The sequence below is a fragment of the Felis catus genome, chromosome B4 (assembly GCF_018350175.1).
Source record: "Felis catus isolate Fca126 chromosome B4, F.catus_Fca126_mat1.0, whole genome shotgun sequence".
Taxonomy (NCBI): domain Eukaryota; kingdom Metazoa; phylum Chordata; class Mammalia; order Carnivora; family Felidae; genus Felis; species Felis catus.
This window is the reverse complement of record NC_058374.1, coordinates 72,365,890-72,373,809: the sequence shown is the minus strand read 5'-3', so window position 1 is coordinate 72,373,809 and position 7,920 is coordinate 72,365,890. Positions and strand designations below refer to the sequence as shown.

The 7,920-nt window shown below is 39.2% G+C and overlaps 1 long non-coding RNA gene across 1 annotated transcript; it reads right to left on the bottom strand.

Moving 5' to 3' along the window:
* Positions 1-216: 216 nt before the first annotated feature.
* LOC109501548 lies at positions 217-7,498 on the bottom strand. Its single transcript, XR_002159676.2, has 3 exons — positions 6,384-7,498; positions 5,186-5,280; positions 217-257 (listed from the first exon to the last, which is right to left on the bottom strand). It is a non-coding gene; the product is annotated as an uncharacterized LOC109501548 (long non-coding RNA).
* Between the last annotated feature and the right edge of the window lie 422 nt (positions 7,499-7,920).

Genomic DNA, 7,920 nt, shown 5'->3' with positions numbered 1-7,920 from the left:
ATAGTAATAATTAACAAACTCAAAACCCATTTTGTGAAAAGGCCAATACAAAATATATATCTGTAAGAAAACTTACCAAAAGGGGTGCCTGGGTAGCTCAGTCGGTTAAGCATCCGGCTTCGGCTCAGGTCATGATCTCACAGTTGGTGGGTTTGAGCCCCACGTCAGGCTCTGTGCTGACAGCTTGGAACCTGGAGCCTGCTTCATACTCTGTGTCTCCTCTCTCCGCCCCTCCCCCGCTCATGCTTTGTCTCTCTCTCAAAAATAAATAAACAAAAAAATAAACTTACCAATAAATAAATAAATAAAACACAGGCACTGATGAATTGCAATAGGAACATAGACACATAACCACAAATACTATAAATATATACATAGGTAAATTCGTAGGCACTAACCACTGAAAAATGCAAACAAAATGGACAATTTTCTAGAAAAATAGAAACATTAAAGCAAACTCAGAAGAAATAGAAAACCCACATAAATGAATTATCACTAGATAAATTGTATCAGTTTTCTCAAATCTATTCTTCCAAAGAACATATTTTAGGTCACAAAAGATGAGTTGCATGAAATTTCAAGAAGCAGATAAACTTTTCAGACAAGAGGAAAAAAGGGGAAAGATACTTAATTTGTATATGCCTTGCATAAACCTGTATGCTAAAACTAAGCAATAAGCTTATTAACAAAAAAATCTCATTTATGGACACAAAATGCAAACTTATGAAACAAATTATTAGCAAATTAAATCCAGGTAGCAATATTTTAAAACTATAATTATGACCAATGTTGGCTTTATCTCACAAATCAAGCATAATTTAATACTGGAAAATCTACCCAAGTAATTTAATACATTAACTGAAAAAGTAAAATTATGTAAACATTTTAGCAGAGAATCATAATAAAAATTTTTTTTTTAATTTTTTTTCAACGTTTTTTATTTATTTTTGGGACAGAGAGAGACAGAGCATGAACGGGGGAGGGGCAGAGAGAGAGGGAGACACAGAATCAGAAACAGGCTCCAGGCTCTGAGCCATCAGCCCAGAGCCCGACGCGGGGCTCGAACCCACGGACCGCGAGATCGTGACCTGGCTGAAGTCAGACGCTTAACCGACTGCGCCACCCAGGCGCCCCCATAATAAAAATATTTAATAACATTTAAGATTCACTTATTATTTAAAAAAGTCCTGTCCCATTATAAATATAAGGAGTCTTCTTAAATCTGACAGAGTGTTTACCAAAAACCTACTAGCAACAGCAAAAAATTTGAAATAATTCAAATGTTTGTTAGTGGAGGAACATGGAAATAATGGGGTTTATTCCTTCAGTGGGACACTATGAAGCAGTTCAGTTGAATTATCAGCAAAGATAGATTTGAAAAGATGAGTGGGAAAAAAGCAATATGTTGTTTGTGTGTACATTGTTGAGGGAGATAGGAAGTTAAATTGGAGAGAGGAGGATATAGGCTTCACATTTATCTGTCACAATTTCTTTCCCATAATTTGAAAAAAGGACTTACAGGGGCACCTGGGTGGCTCAGTCGATTGAGCATCCAACTTTGGCTCAGGTCATGATCTTGAGGTCTGTGAGTTTGAGCCCTGCATTGGGCTCTGTGCTGACAGCTCAGAGCCTGGAGCCTGCTTTGGATTCTGTGTCTCCCTCTCTCTCTGCCCCTCCCCTACCCCTCCCTCTCTCTGTCTTCTCTCTCTCTCTCTCAAATATAAATAAGTATTAAAAAAACATTTTTTTTTTAAAGAAAAAGGACTTAACAAATATGGCAAAATGTTAGTGTTTGTCACATTTGGATGGCAAGGACAGATATTTTTATAATATCTTTAAAAACTTTCTTTTAATTTTTTAAAAGAGAATTTAAAACATCACTTAGATAATTAAGAGTAGGCATTCTCTCAGGAAAGAGTGAAAATCCCAATTTTTACTAGTTTCTCATGGCCTAAATAACACAGCCTATCCCCCTTAGTACAACATATAAGATCCTCATCACCATACTTGCCTGCTTTTCCAGCCTTAGCTCCCACAGGTGTCTTTTTTATCCTCTCTGGTAGAGGTCTCCATGCTTTTGTTGACCATATAAACTCAGTAATCAAAATACTTTGGGACTTACATCTCTTTTATACTCACATTTATTTATATAAAATTTATCTACATGTACTACTGCAGTACTAGATTATGTAAATGTATACTACACAAAAAATAGAAAGGGATAAAATAAAAGTAAATATTAATGGAAGTGCTAATACCGCCTTAATTGGGAGGGACAGGCACTGTGTAGGCTATAGGTACCAAGAACTCCAGCACGCCCGCTATCTTGAATGTGCTGTTCCCTTGTCCCTTTAGAGAACTTCAAGAGTCGATTTGAACTCTGTCAATTTCCTTTTGTGATTTAGACAAAGTGTGACTCAATAATCTTTCACTCCTCTTGTCACTCAACAAATGCTTATTTATTAAGTAAGGTAGGCACTGTGCTAAGTACTGGACATAGAAAACAAGATCGATAATTATACATACACATACGTATATGTGTGTACCCATGCACACACTATGGAATATTATTCAGCCACGAGGAAGAAGGAAGTCCTGCCATTTGCAGCAACACAGACAGACCTTCAGGGCATTATGCTAAGTGAAAGAAGTCATACAGAGAAAGACAAATGATGTATACTATCACTTATATGTGGAATCTAAAAAAGCCAAATTCATAGAAACAGAGAGTAATGATGGATACAGGATTAGGGGATTCAGGGGGAAAGGGGGTGATGTTGGTCAAAGGGTACAGACTTCCAGTTACAAGATGAATGCGTTCTGGGAACTAATGCACTGAATGGTGATTTGATTTGATTTGATTTTTTGATTAAAAAAATTTTTTTTGTGAGAGACAGAGACAGACAGACAGAGTGTGAGTGGGGAAGGGGCAGAGAGAAAGGGAGACAGAATCCAAAGCAGGCTCCAGGCTCTGAGCTGTCAGCATAGAACCCGATGCGGGGCTTGAACTCATGAACTGCGAGATCGTGACCTGAGCCGAAGCTGGATACTAACTGACTGAGCCACCCAGGCACCCCCAGAATGATGATTTTAGTTAACAACGTTGTATTATACACTTGAAAGTTGCTAGGAGAATAGATCTGAAATAGATCTGAAATGTTCTTATCACAAAAAAGAAATGATAATTATTATCAGGTAATGGACATTTTAATTAATCTTACCTTGGTAATCATTTCACAACATGTAAGTGTATCAAATAAACACACTGTATGCCTTAAACTTAAACTTACACAATGTAATGTCATTTATATCTCAATAAAACTGGGAAAAAAGCCCAATCAAATAGGTATATAACCATCTAAAGTAATACTTATTAGGGATGTTGGGTAACAAAGCAGGATGCTGCACTCAGAAATTACTTAGGTGATTAGGTAAAAGCTCTCTAGCCACGTGGTATTTAAGTTGAGCCTTAGAGGAACCGAAGGTAATCATGTGAAGGCCTAGGGTGGAAGTTCTAGGCAGGCAGAATAGCAGTGGAAACATTTTCACTTCTAGGAGCTGTTGTAGAGCCAGGACTCCATAGAGTACTGTTGAGTCAGGGTAAGTATGCACTAGATGAGACAGGAGAGCAGCAGGGGCAGATCCAGTAGGGTCTAGGAGACCACAGCAAAAAGCCTGGATTTTATTCCAGGTGAAGTGGGAAGCCATGGAAGTTTTAAGCAGAGGAATGCAACTGATTGATGTTTTTAAAAGATCACTCTGTTTCCGTTAGTTCACACTGCTATCACAAAGTACCACAGTCTGGGGTGGCGTAATCAACAGAAATTTATTTCTCCCAGTTCTGGATGCTGCAAAGTCCAAGATCAAAGTGTCAGCATATCTGGTGTCTGGTGAGAACCCACTGCTGGTTTTCAGACCATCATCTTCCCATTGTGTCTTTACAAGGCAGGGAACAGAGAGAGGAGGTTCTAGGGACCCTTTTATAAGGGCACTAATCCATTCACCCCCATGACCTAATTACTTCCCAAAGGCCTACCTCATCATAATAACATCACATTGGGAGTTAGAATTTCAATATATGAACAGCGGGGGGTGGGGGGTGATGCAAACATTCAATACATAACACCATCTGTGTCCTCTACAACCTACTATTGGTTAACAATAGCGTTACTTTTACACCATCAAGATTTAAAACACTTACATTCTATTCTACTAACTAGATACATCACCTGTGCTTTGTCTATAAGCTGAAAATTACAACAAACCAACACCATTTATAACATCACCATTATATAAATATATCTCAAGGCAGATTGGGGAGCCATCCGGTAACCTTAGCTGTCAATGGAGATTTGCCCCATGTGGGGTAGGTCAGCAATTTTCTAGAATCTATGGAATATGTGGGTAATTCCATCTAATGCCAGATTTCAGTGTGAGAAAGTCCGTTTTGCCATGTACCACGCTGAACATACAGCAGCGCTATCAGTAATGAAGCAGATGAGACTTCACGCTCTTGGCAGGCAGGCAGATGCCAGAAAGGAAACGATAGGGAAAGGACTAGCTTCTGTTCGTCCTGTGTCTGATTCCAAATTCACCAACCCAATACATTCCTCCACCTCTGTGGTGGGGGAGTTAAGTGTGAAGGCAAGAAAAGGCCAGGAGCGTCACTTTAGAAAAACTCCCTCCACAGGGAAAGAAACACTGGGAGTGAGAAGTGATTTTCCTTGTACCACTCACCTCTTGAAGGCTGCTTCCCACACTTTTCTTCTTCCGTCTCCAGCCTTTTTGTTTGCTGTTATATCTTGTCTTCCACCTGGGGGTGGCTAACCAGGTTTTTCTGCCTTTCCTATCATTCCCAGATGGTTTCCATCTCAAACCTGGTTGGGTCTCTACTGAACCTATAATTTGTAATCTCGTGTATTTATGCGTGTCTACTGTGGACTTGAGGCCATGTGGGGTGCATACACAGGAAGTTGGAGGAGAGAGTATTTGCAAATTATGGCTACAAGTAGACTCTTCAAAAATCACTTCATTATACTGTCTATTCCTTACAGCCGACTTGTAAAGTTCTTAGCACCTCTATTGTGTAGAGGCATAACCTGAATTTTTGAAAAGTTAAGTGACTTGTCCTCAGTGCCTTAATTCAAAAGTGGGAGAATCAGACTTCTAAGCTCAGTTTTCTTACCTTTCAGTCCTGTGCTCTGTATGCTCTAACACAATGGCTCATTTAAAAATCTTTTTCTTTTGCAGTATGTCTTGATTTGCTAGCCACTCTTTAGCCTGCAGGTGAGAGAATGCAGGAGGAATTCTAGAGAACAGACATGCAATAGCTTTTATACATGTTTAAGAGAATCTGTATAAAAATATTTTAATAGTTAAGCGTATACACGTTCCTTGCTTAACAGGTGCTATTATCTTCCCAATGCACAGTCCCTGATAGTCCGCATTTGACTGTCTCTTTAACACCTGCTTGTCACATCTGGATAAGTGGGTTGAAGCAAGAAGCAGCATTCCATTTCCTAAACATTCTTTTTAAACTGGGAAATCTCCCTGGGAAGAGAGACATTATTTACATCATGCTTTGGGTAGAATAAATTGGTCTTAATGCAAACTTCTCCATTTTCTCATTATCTACACCCTCACCTGGCTCTACTTCCTTTAACTTCACGCTCAGTTTTGCCCATTCTGAGAATTCTCTTTTCAAAGTATCAACTAATTTTTAAGAAAAAGGTATTATATAAAACTTCTCAAACATACCCAAAATAGAATAGTACAATAAATCCCTAGCTATGCATCTTCCAGAATCAACAATGACCCAAATTACACAACACTGCAATACGTATAGCTTTTCTTTGCTGAAATATGTGAAAGTATACCCCCAGCTTCATATCGTTTCACCACTACACATCTCAGCATAGACTGAGGTCAAGCTGTTAAACGTCATCAACACTCTTCTAAAGAGTATGGACTTTATTCTCTAGGTAAACATTACTTACAAAATTATTTCATAGACATCCCACATAATTTGGTGTTTGGATTTCTAGCTCAAATATATAAAATATATATTAAGTAAATTAATAGTGTTTATCCCAACATCTGGAAGAAAAAAGTCTACTTAATCTCAAAAACAGATCAAAGAATCAATGGATCCATTCAGTAATAGATCAACTGGATGGAGAGGCAGGGAAATCCAGCTGGGATGGCTGCTTCTCTAACTGACTGCTGCAGGGCAGGAGGCTCTGACCTCCCTCTTCCCCAGCCAGCCACTAGTAAGACTGCCCACAGGAACCCTGCTCCCTCCTGCACTGGACTTCTACCCATCTGTGTAGCAACAGGCTGTTTGCCACAATGAAGCCATTCTTTAAGACCAGCTAGAGTCCCACCTGCTCCATGAAGGCTTTCACAATTATGGCTTCCAGTTGGCTCTCTCTTCAGCACACAATTCAGCAATTACTGTTTCATGCATATATCTTGTCTTCTCCAGGAGGCCTCAAGGACATCAAGGGTAAGAAGTATGTTTAGGCTTCTACCTTGTAACTTATGGTGCCAAATAATGATGGCGCAGCAGGGGCTCAATAAATATTTATGATGGGGCTTTCATTTAGGCTGATTTGTTAAGTGTCATTTTTTTTTCTGCTCAGAATCAAGTCAAAAGAGGAAGAGAAAAAAAACAGCAGAGGCATTTCTGTCTAGGAATGTAGATAAAAGACAGGTTGTGTTGGCTTTCATCCATCCACTAGTTCAACCTGCCCTACAAGTCCTCTTAAATCCTGCCCATTCTGTCTTTGCTTGAACAACCTACAATGCTTTTTTTCTTTTTCTTCTCTTGTGCAAATGACTAGGGCAATTGTCTGTTGTTGGCATGTATTGTGGTATGACCAAGTGTTTAAGAATCATGAAACCCTACATTAAGAAGTCAGTCCCTAACTGAACCTTTACCCAAATCAAGGCTTATTTCTTGCAGCAGCACCATGGTGCCACCAAGTGGACAGTTTTTGAACAATTTAACTCATAAGCTGGCAAAGCATTTTGGAACGGGGGCATTTGTGGCCAGTTCATTTATGGAATTGCAGATTTTATGCTTTGCATTCTTATGGCTAGGATTTTCATGTATTCTAACAACTGCCTCACTTATGGTTCTTGCAATATTATTCTCTACTTACTTACTCTCTAACTCCTACTTACTATTTAAGAAAATTCCTAAAGAAAGCATTTACGAAGTAGAACAATATGGGTGCTTACTTTTCATCTTCCTAGATTTGAGAGAAGCCAAGTTTCTCATTTTCTCTGGGTGAACTTTTAAAATATTAATTCTATTTTCTAGGGCATTCTACTTAAAGAGGAAGAGGCCTATGCATTATGATATATGTGCCACCTACGTTTAGTCTTGATGTGTTGTTTCTCCAGAGTTAATCTCATATCTTATTAGTCATTTCACCAACCAAATGGTGCTGGAACAATGGGACATCCATACACACACACAAAATGAACCTCAACTCTTACTTTGCAGCATATACAAACATTAACTGGAAATGAATGCCATTATCACACATAGCCCAAGCCTCAGCTGAATGCCCAATTCAAGGAACTCCTTGAAGAAACAAGACAATTCTGGGACATCTTACTCTCTTCTACTGACCTGAGACTAAAGGTATCTCACAGGCATTTTCCTTGGCAGAGGCCACATGAGATAAATTTTCTTTCTTTAAAAAAGTATTTGCTTGGGGCACTTGGGTGGCTCAGTCGGTTGAGCATCCGACTCTTGATTTCAGTTCAGGTCATGGTCTCACAGTTCATGAGTTTGAACCCCATGTCAGGCTCTGCACTGACAGTGTGGAACCTGTTTGGGATTCTCTCTCTCCCTCTCTCTCTGCCCCTACCTGGCGCCGGCTCTTTCTCTCTCAAAATAAATAAATAAAC